Genomic DNA, 9545 nt, shown 5'->3' with positions numbered 1-9545 from the left:
GAAATGGATTGGTGTAGGTGGGGTTAGTGATATAGTAAAGAATGCAGTAGACTTAGCAAAACCAACCAAAGGGTTTTGCCTTTTGAAATTGCAACGGTAAGTTGATGGGAGAGCTACCAAAACTGTCATATGTTTTTAATAGGATGGTTTTTAATTGAGTAGATTTTTTTGGTCATATGTTAGCTTACTTGTTTATACCAAGAAAACACTATACTAAAAATTAGAGATAACCTTTTCCTAACTTTCCAGGTTAATACATATAAACATTTTGAATATAATATTTGGTCATCAATCACAAATATAACTGTATTTACAAGGAGTATAAACAATGATAACAATGTAAATAATTTATTTAAATTTTATAGATAATTATTCATCAATCACTTGTTTAATATAATCAATAAATACAATAAAAAATAATAACGTAGCAAGTAATTTTGTTTTTATAGAATACTTCAACGATTAAAATAGAATAATTTAAATTGAAAATCTCAAATTTCAATATTAGAGTAATATGATAAAATTTATGAAAAGAAACTGAAGTACTTTCTATTATATAATAAAAATCATAAATACAAAAGTACTTTTACAATGCCTACAGTGATGAAATTGCTTTCCTTCACATTGCCTAGTAATCACATTGACAAATAATAGATTATTATTCTCAAGCTTCACCAACAATGCATTGATCTTTGGCATCCAAAGGCAGCCAACGAAATTGGTCGTTCCAGCATCAACTTGGTGCCCCAGAAAACATACTTTATTCTGTTTAAAACCACTTATAGGAACGATATTCTCACTGGTGTTGCTGGAGACAAATGAAGGAAAAGAATGAAAAAATTACAAAAATGTTGAAACTTTTAAAATTAAAATGTTATTATTTTTACTAGAACGTAAAAATATATATTTTAATTTTTGTAATTAAAATGCTATTTTTTCCCCCAAATAATTTGCATTTATGAAATTATTTACTAGCTTTCAGTGAAAGAATAAATGCTTTTATTTTTTTATAAAAAACTAAAAAAACATATATTGCAATTTTTATAATTCATTATTAAAATTATTTTGAGACAATTTAAAATAATTGATCCTTTAGAAAACCCTCTTTCTTTTGCTAAAAGATGTTAAATCCTAACTAATAAATTCCCTCTACAATGTTCAAAAGATCATTATTTTTTACTCATCGACTAATTGATGCTCCCAATGACCAAATTCCTGAATTTGGTAAAAAGCAACTAATTAAACTATCAAAATATTATTTGAGTGCTTAAATATTTTAACACAAATTGAAGAGAAATATATCATTTATGTAGGAAGAAAAGGTGAACTGATAAGCAAATACACGTACCTAATGTTATTATATATTCGCAACCTCCAGATTATTAGCACCTCAGCCTGAAACTCCGTCACCAAACAATGTTCCCAACTCTATCGTTGAGAAGGGCTTGGGCAATTGAGGCGATGGACGGGTACAGGCTTGAGCAACCTATCTCATAGTTGGCCGAAATTTGGGGTTGCCATTCAAGCATGTAAATGCTAGTTTCGTAGTAGAGACAACATCCTTTGCAACTTGTCTTACAGGTGGTGAAAGGCGTTGGTCTATCACGTCTTTCAGTAAAATCTGTTGGTCATTTGCTTCCGGTGCCGATGACGATGACAAAAAACATGAAATAAGATCACCAGGATGACTCCCGATTAAAATATCCATTGTTGGCACCCCAAAACTGTAGACATCGCATTTCTCATCTACTTTCATCGTTTAAGCCAACTCTGCATAAAAAAATCCAAGCATGCTTTATTTAGGTAGTAATAATAACAAGCATACTTTATACCATTACCAAGGCATTAATTATATGTTCCACTGCTTTTATTTTTTTAAGAAGAAGGAAACTACTGTGAATTTAATGAACGTTTTAGAGGATGATACCATGACAAAATTACACATATACCTGGAGCTGTGTACCCGATAGTGCCTGCAAATGAGGTCCAATTGGAGGAGTCTGGCTTTAAAGGCCTAGCTGTGCCAAAATCTGAGACATGAGCCTCATAGTCCAAATCCAAGAGCTTGCAAAATCAGAGACAGGAGTCTGGTTTTTAATTGAGCTACCAAAATCAGCCATGACAAAAAAATTGTAAAAAAAGCAACTATACAAACCAACAAGAACCTCATAAAAATAAAGCAACAAGAAATCAACCCAGGATATATAATATCATATATTAAATATGAATATTTAAAAAATAATGAGATTCGAACTTTTAAATCTTATCTTATCAGTTGTATTCGAAATAAAAGATATAAAAAGTGTGGTTTGACCAATTCAAAATGTAATGTTTTAATTAATTTAAAAGTTTGCAGGATCAGATGCCTCAAATCTAACTCATTTCCAATTTAATGTCCCCTCACATTTTTCTTTTTCTTTTTTCTTTTTTGAAAAAGATATAGTACTTGTAAGTCCACCACCGCTTTCACCATGTTGAGATTAATAATTCCCAAATACTATAACATGATATGGGATTAAATACGGTGGAATATGATAGAATAAGAAAAGAATAGTTATTATATAGTTTACTTCATAAGAATGGACTAATTAATTATTTCATGAGAATAAAATAAATGAGGAATAGTTATTATATAGTTTGATTTAATTTATAGCAATGGAATAGGTCAGAAATTGTTATTATAACTTATTTTAATATTTGACGGGTAAAAATAGTTTTAGGAATAACCAAAGAATAAGTAATAAATTATAAAAATACCTTTTATTATAACATATGATTATTTTATTTTTAATCTTTATTTTTATTTTAAAATATTAAAAAATTAAAAATTTATACTTAAAATTTTAGATATGAATTTTTTATAATTTATAATTAAAATTTAATTTAATTTTAAATATTAATTTTTAGCTTTTCTTTTTTTTTCATTCTAGTATTTTCATTTTTGTTTATCTTTTCATTCTTATCACCGGTCAGCCATTGGAAATGTGGTCGAAGTAATGGAGCTTTGATTTGGTGCTCCTTGTGGTCGGATATGGTGGGGAACACCAACAAATGTTTCTCATAGCCCGCATCAATGCTGTTGTTGTCGACAATCGTCGCCCTCCGTCGAGGGACTTTCAAGAGAGAATGAGAAAGGTAGAAGATGCGTACAGAGAGAAAAAAAATTGTGAAAAATGAAAACAAAATCTGTTATCACTACAAAAAAAAAAAGGCTATTTCCAACGGAATTTTCTGTTGAAAATAGGTAAAATTCCGTTGGAAATGTCTATTTTTGACGGATTTTCAATGAAAAATTTCGTTGGAAACTCCGTCGGTAAAAGCTTCGTCGGTAATACTTTTCGTTGAAAATCCGTTGAAAATTTCTAACGAAATTTTTCGTTGAAAAATAGCTATGGGTCATCTCTCACATAAAAATTCCGTTGGAAAACAATCCAAGAAGAAAATCCGTTGGAAATTTCCAACGGATTTCCAACAAAATTTATGTTGGAAATCAATGTAGGAAGAAAATCCATTGGAAAGTTCCAACGGATTTCCAGTGGAAATTCCATTGGAAAACAAAGCATACTGAAAATCCGTTGGAAAACAAAGCATACTGAAATTCCGTTGGAAAGAGAAATAAGAGGGAAATTTCTGTTGGAAAAAATTCCATTGGAAACGGTGTTCCAACAGAAAAGTCCGTTCGAAATATCTTTCTGACGAAAAAATCGGTTGAAAACTTTTCGTTGGAAAATTCGGTAGATAATTATTCCATTGGAAATGTATTTCCAACGGAATTTTTCATTGGAAACTCACTGCCCACGGAAAAACCTACCCTTTTCATGATGCTTTTTTGTTTAAAATTACCCATTTTCATTTCAATTATATTTTATCAATTCACTGTATTGGACTTTCAAAATATATAAACAAAAAATATACATTCAAAACCGAGATTCAAAGTCGAATTCCATATAACTAAAAATTAGTCTTAACACACAATGAGTAAAAAAGTTAAATACATATTAAACAACTATACTAAAAAGTATCCAAGTGTAGAAGTGAAAATAAACATCATATCATGAAATGTTGTGTTCTTACTTGTCTAGATTTTAGCTTGAAGGTCCCGTATCTCCTTGTTTTGAACTCGCATTACTCATGATCATGGATTCCATACATGCCATAAATTCACTCATACTTTTTGCCATTGCATTCTTAATTTCTTCACGTATTTACCCATGTATTTCATCACGTATCTTACCCAAGTTTTCTGAAAGATGTTCCACTTTTTCTTCCAATGCAATTGCGGGACTGGTCACGTTTAGGTTGAGAGGGCCACACGCAAACTCAGATGTTGCAACATTGCTTTGCGTTCCAATAAGTAAGGCTGTAGCTGGCACCCGAGTACTAAACCCATACACGTGAGTGCGTGTAGTCTCCATCCCTCAAATTGCTTTAGCCCAAGCATGCGGATCAAATTCTGGTTGAGAAGATGAATCCTCACCATACTTCTCCAATATTACAGAATTATACATTTCTTACATAAAAAAATAATCAATTTCCAACATACGCAAGGATTTGCTAGTATTTTTAAAATAAAGAGTTTATATTTTTTTATTATTAATAAGGTAAATAAGCAATCAATCATGACTATTTATGGGAATCGTAAATACTGGGGTGGGAGGGTAAAAAATACTTGTGCTTTGTCAAACCCTACTTTGTAAACTAATTATAATGTCATTCACATGCTCGATAGAATGTTTGTATATTTAGGAAGTTCGAGAAATCGTTAAAAGACGATATTGCCCCTAATGGTACCATTAAGTCGATTAAGCCTCGAACTAGTTCAAATAGGAATTTTAAGGTGAAATTAAGAGTTTCACAGTTCAGGGATGACTCAAAATGGTAATTAGGAGTTCGAGGATCAATTCGGAGTCAAACCGGAATTTTCACTATCTAGGGGTAAAATTATAATTTTTCCACCCGCGGACAAAATTTGAGATTTTGAGAGAATTTAGATCACATTTGACAAATTGGAGAATGGTATGAGTATAAGGGATGAAAAATATGTCTATGGGCAATTTTTCAGTTTTTGAGGTAAAAATGTAATTTTTCACTTTACGGGGGTAAAAGTGTAATTTTTAAAAATTTACTCCACTAAAACTTTGAAAAAGTCTAGAAATTTCATGGAAGACATGGATAAGTGAAGAGGATTGAGTGGTAGAAAAAGAAAGTCAAAAAGATGGCTAAAAAAATAATAAAATATTCAAAAGGTAAATAAAATAATAATATTTTATTAAACCTATTAAAAGGCTTGAAAATTTCAGAATTCTTCATTGGGATGGTCAGCCAAAACCAGCAGGAGAGAGAGAGAAATAAGAACAAACCCTAGAGTGACAAAATTCAAAGAAAAAGTGTGATTTTTCAAGGAATCAGGTGTTTAAAGGTATGATTTTTCAAGCTTAGCTTAAGATTTATCATTTTCATGCATTTCTCCTTATTTTTCATGGTTAAATTATGTGTTTTGATGATGGATTCAAATCTGATCATATGGGTTTAGAGAGAGAAAGTTGTTAGATTAATTTGATTTTGAACTATGTTAGTGTTTAGTGTTAGTTTAGCATATTTATGAGTAAAACAACAAGAAAAATATTCATTTTCTCCATGAATTTCTCTAGGTCGAATCTAGCCAATGGTGTGTGAGGATGAGGTTGACTTTATTTTAAGAGAATTAGATGAAAAAATGATGAATTATGAGGTTGGAAATTAAATGGGAATTTTTGGTGCAAAAAAATTAAAATTTTTACCCATTAGGGGTAAAAGCGTAATTTGTGGTCCGAACTGATAAATTGGACCACATTCACAGTCATTGAGGTATTGTGGATATAATTGGATAATTAAAATTGAAATGGATGGAATTGGAGTTGAATTGGAGATTTTAGAAATTTACATCGTGTATAGGCGAGTTAGGTCGGACACTGTAATTAAACGATTGTCCAAACGTTTCACACCCTATCTAGTGCATACACATGGATAAGAGCCCGAAATAATATATATTGATTTGACACAAATTATTGAATTTTTTGTGTCATGTATTGTAGAAAGGTGGTGAGCTATATGATACGGGTAAAAGACTACATCCGAGGATCGAGAATAGGAGTATATCTACTCCTAGTATAGTGAGTAAACTTACTATCGTCTTAATTATCTAGAGTAGATTTATTTAATTGTGTGATTTTATGCAAAAAAGGTTTAATTGGAAAATTATTGTGTTTTATGGGAAAATGAGATTCTATAAAATAATTTTATAAAATTTTTGAAAATTTAATAATGATTTTAAAAATAGAGTAATTGGAGGCCTATACTATGATTGTGTTGTTTATTCATGATTTTACATTAAATGGCTTATGATAAATGTGGATATGACTGGTTATTTTTATGATTTAAAGAATATGTGAACTACTTTAATTTGCCTTGAATGTGTTAAGTGAGTCATGTCATACTATTGTGATTTTATTGGTTGGTGGATTATAAAGTGGGCACTGCAGTGATGGGGGTTCCGTGGGCCAATCTAATTAGAGGGGCACGGTTCTCAATTATTGAGCTTACCTCAATTGGAGAGGCGCGTAAAATAACTCCCGAGGTAGGATTTGAGTACACTTCACGCTAGCCACCACGTGAAAGTGGGACTCAGGCAACGCCAAGGAACGGCTGTGTTGTCCGAGGTGAAATGTGTTTGTATGTGTGACAATAAACAGCCTTGGCGGTCTCAGTGGGATACCTTGACGAAAGTACCCATGAGAATGATTATGGCAGGGGCCAATTTTGTGAAATTCATAAGCTGAGAAATTTGATGAAAAGAAATTGTTTGGTATAGATTGAACATTATTGAGATACAATGTTTTTATATTGTCTCCTATTACTCGGCTTTAGATTATTTTGATGATGTCTGTCTACTCACTGAGATTTTATAATCTCACCCCTTCTTCCTATACATTTTTCAAGCTCAAAATAGGTAATAGACTGTCAATTGCATCGAGAAGTAAATTTCGGAGTTGCATCCTAGAAAGCAAGGTTATAGACTTAAACCTTCTCAGTTATTTGGGGGCCCACGTGTCATTGTAATTTAAATTGCATACTCTAGTTTTCTATATTACAATATGTATAAATTTATTTTGTTTTTATGTGTAGATAATTAATTTTTGATGTTTCAAAAATATATATATATATATTGTTTTACATTAAAATAGATTATTTTAATTAATATTTTTATTTTATTTTATTATTCAAAAAAAAGGGGAAAAAAGAGAGAGGAGTGAAAAAACTGATACAAAAGCCTTGCGAGGTCTCGAAGGGCATTCGGAGGAAGAATGTCTGTTGAGGCTTCGCGGCGATTGTCACGGGCTCAATGGGAGTTTCGGGTCGTGACATGCTTAGTGACACTGACGGAGAGTGTTGGGAGATGTCGATAATAACAGTAGAAGATGTGAAGATGAGAGAACTAAAGCCGAGCAATTGATTTAAGCAGCAAACTTTTGAACCATTCTGCTAATAGAGATTTACATGAGGAAAGAGATTTACAATAAGCTTTAGAAAACAAAGTTTTTCCAACAGTAGTGTTTAGCATTCAAAATCAGGTAACAATGTCAGCAAATTGTATGCTACTCACAATTTTTTCTGTACTGTACACTGTTTTTTCAAATTATAATTGTACCCCTAAACAAGTACAGGAGTAACAATTTAACGCAATTTAATACAATTTGATAGCAACTAATTTAGTTAGATTTTGTGCTTAAAAATATAGATTTTCAAGAAATCATGAAAAAAAAAGAGTAATCGAAATAAATTATAATTATATCAAGTAGAAGAAACCCATAAACAAATCAATAGATGAATATAAATTAAACAAAATTGAAACTTAAAAATTTCAAAATCCTTTCCTTTCCATTAGGATAATGTTAGATTTTGCTTAGTCTATAATATATTTGAGACAACAAGGAGTCCAAGTTTTTCCAAATTTATAATGATGCTTTAAGAAAAGGTATTTTAATATGTCTCAATTAGACCTTGGTAACTAAGGAATTTAAACTCTTTCATGATGTAATGCCACGTATGAACATAAAGGATGGAAAGGGGCAAAGGAAAGACACATGCAAACCCATTTTATACACGTGAGAGTGAAGAAAAAAATAAGATTTTAAGTAAATAAATAATTAAAACACAATAGACCTATATAAAAATCGAATTATTAATTTTTTGATATAAAAAATTATATATTTTTGTGTATACAATAAATCTATAACATGATGAAAAAAAGATTGCATTTAGAAGCTTCAATAAAGATTGCATTTAGAAGCTTCAATAAAGTTTGCATTTAGAACCAAGTTTCCATAAAATTTCCAATAGATTGAGTCAGTGATAAAAATCTTTTATCATGTATTGGTTGGATAGGTCAAAAAGGTTGCTGTTTATGGTTTAGGTTCAGTCATCATTATTCTATGCAAGTGCAGTTGTTTGTTCTATGCGAAGGTTGTATCCTTGTGGATAGGCCGTATGCAACTAAGATATTGGGTTTCTTTATATGGTATGGGTATCCATGAGTTAATTGCTTTTGCTTGTGCACATGTGCAGGGTCGTGGAATAGAGACTAATCTTTATGCTCAGTTTAAGTGCGATTCACTCAAGATTGGAATGGTAATAGTATCACCTCCTGATACTCAGTGAAGACTTGGTTCTATTTTGCAGAATTTCCATTAAAGCTTCAATATATAAAAAAATTATATATTTTTGTGTATACAATAAATCTATAACAAGTTTTTGTGTATACAAGATTGCATTTAGAAGCAACCAAACAGCATTAAAACTTGAAGATTCTTTAAAAAAAAAAAACACATTTTCCCAGCAACCAAACAGCATTAAAACTGAAGCTTTTATCAGAATGTACAATAAGACAATGAATCGGCATTTTGTAACAAATCAAATCAGAAACAGATCTAATGCAAGAAAACCCAATAAACCAAACATAAGAAACAGGAAACTCAAGCAAACAAAGAAAATATCTTTATCATGCATTATTGATATTGTCACATAACTTAAAAGAGTAAACAAAGAAAACACATGGTTTCAAAGTTTGAACAACTACTCAAATCAACCCCAGAAAGAGAATCCAACTAGCAATAATGTACCTTTTGCAAGAGGGCAAGAAAAGAAGCAGCTTTCTTGAAGCTGCAAGAATAAAAACCTTTTTGAATATATCTGCTTTTATCTCAATGTTTAGAAGCAGAAACAAGTAAGGAGTGAAGCAAGAAAGAAATTGGGATAGGGGCGGGGGGGTGGGGAGGGTAGTGACAGAACTATTAAAAAGACTGAATCTATCTTTAAAGAACACAAGGAGGGAACGCCGGCGGCACGGGAGAGCGCCGGAGAAGGACCGGCTGGCTTTTAGACAGATCTGAGAGCGCCGGGACGGGAGAGCTGCCACCGGTGAGGGAGAAAGCCGACCAAGAGAGAGGGGAGGTAGAATTGGATATTTAGAATCTGATTGTGAGTTAAAACACTATAGGCGGGTGGTA

At 31.6% G+C, this 9545-nt stretch overlaps 1 long non-coding RNA gene across 1 annotated transcript; it reads right to left on the bottom strand.

Moving 5' to 3' along the window:
• Positions 1 to 601: 601 nt before the first annotated feature.
• On the bottom strand, positions 602 to 2064 carry LOC148760974 (uncharacterized). Its single transcript, XR_016028598.1, has 3 exons — positions 1950 to 2064; positions 1349 to 1770; positions 602 to 808 (listed from the first exon to the last, which is right to left on the bottom strand). It is a non-coding gene; the product is annotated as an uncharacterized LOC148760974 (long non-coding RNA).
• Positions 2065 to 9545: the final 7481 nt, after the last annotated feature.

The sequence above is a fragment of the Theobroma cacao genome, chromosome 9 (assembly GCF_053813885.1).
Source record: "Theobroma cacao isolate CCN51 chromosome 9, ASM5381388v1, whole genome shotgun sequence".
NCBI lineage: Eukaryota > Viridiplantae > Streptophyta > Magnoliopsida > Malvales > Malvaceae > Theobroma > Theobroma cacao.
The sequence above is the reverse complement of the archived record's forward strand: the minus strand, read 5'-3'. Positions and strand labels throughout refer to the sequence as shown.